This window comes from Halyomorpha halys, unplaced genomic scaffold (genome assembly GCF_000696795.3).
Source record: "Halyomorpha halys isolate HHAL.00 unplaced genomic scaffold, Hhal_1.1 Scaffold45.1, whole genome shotgun sequence".
Lineage (NCBI taxonomy): Eukaryota > Metazoa > Arthropoda > Insecta > Hemiptera > Pentatomidae > Halyomorpha > Halyomorpha halys.
Window position 1 is genome coordinate 2,023,012 of NW_027113993.1, and position 1,944 is coordinate 2,024,955.

The window sequence follows — 1,944 nt, forward strand, 5'->3', positions numbered from 1 at the left end:
AAAGAAGTATATTAATCTATAAATAATAGTGAATATTCAAATTATTATGAATAAAACTATTTTAGTCCTGTGACAACAGCAGACATATCTTTAATAGTTATTATACAATAAATTTTATTTTAAAGTTTGTTCAACTTCCAACACATTCACGCATACACACGCAAGTTTAAGGGGTGTACTGAGTTCTGATGGGGTAGAATTTTATTCATTTTATTTAGAATTTCATTCAGTTTATTATTTCTAAATATAAAACCCTAGTAATCAAACAAAAATATTTCGAAATCATTAGCCGTGAAAAGGAACTGAAATTTTGATTTTCTCAGACTCTCTGAGGGTGGAAAATTTGCTAAATTATAAATTAACCATTATAATTTAAGGAACAAAAACGTAATAAATAATTATATCATGCAATATACAATTTGTTATATTCATTTAATAACTGGCTGTCTCCTCACCTCTCTCGTCTGGTCTGATCATTAGTGTTGAGCAAAACATAATTATATAAGAATGTAATCAATAATTGTAATTACTTTGGCTCAACTAGTTATTGTAGTAGTAGAGCACAGTAATGATTACAGTGGTTCTTCAAGTATATAGTGGCAATTTGAAAATGTAATTAGTAGAACGAACTGTACAAAATAATCAACTTTTTCGGCTGTTGTGTATGCCAAGTCAGCTTCATTCGTCTGGTGAGATTATAGAGAAGAATAACTTGTAATAGTAACATTAATTGTAACAGTTCAAATTACAGTTAGTGGTAAGTTGCAATTACTTCTTGCCCTACACTGGAATTAATTTTATCATAATTTAATTAATTTTATTTTTTTAAGGCATGTTTAATGATGATTTTTATTAATCTCGGTACATCGATGTATAATCAAGTATTATTTACTATGAGATAGGGACGTTTCTCAATGAAGTAGTGTGAAAAAGTTTAAATGCCGAATTTTCAAAATCTTTTACTCTAAAGTATCTTTAATTTTCTTTATTTAAGGAAAAATTAATAAACGTCTAAAATAGGTGAACTATTCACTTTTTTATAAATGGTTCTCCTTAAATATATTGCATTGGTGCATAATACAGCATTGTTATCACTCCATCATTAAATATAATATTAATACATTTTTATTTCATTTTGTTTAATTATTCATTCATCTTCTTGTTTTTTTTCCTCTTCATTACACCTAAATAAATAAACTGATGCAACTAACAAGCAATTACGTCGATATATATATATTTGTGTGTATTTTTCTCTCATCCCATATTCCTCAGTTTTGGCCCAATACAAAAACCGAACTTAGTATAATAAGATTTTAAATTTATAATCAAATGGGAAAATATAAATTCACGCACACATACAAAAAAAAAACAATAATTTACTTATATTTTTACCTAAAATCATTCCAGCGTTCCGAGGCTGCTACATAAATGTGTTGAGGGAGGGAGTAATATCTGAACTGTCCCAGAAACTCGGAATGGATAACCCAACATCATAAAAATATTTTAATTTCCTCACCTATGCCATGAAATATTTTAGTTCTCACAACTCTTTCGGAATTGATTTTTTCTTGTTGACACATGACAACAATAATTTTATGTTTAAACACGATCACACATCGATAAAACCACGATTTTTGGGTTTCAAAGGATCTGGTATTGATTTGAAACTTTTAATTTTAAAATACAATTACTTTGAACAATGTTTCCACAATTTTAGCAGTTTAAAGCAGGTTCTGAATTATCATATTTCCTAAATTTTAGGATTTTCAAATTAGTGTGGTAACACATGGTAACACGCCTTATGACGCTCCTGATCCTACAAGCAGGTATAAGACATTAAACTGAATTTTATTTTTCGCAAAAAGACAAAGTTATATTAATCTTCACTAAATATATATCTTATATATGCATACATATTGTCTTTTTTCGAAAAACCAAAATTAT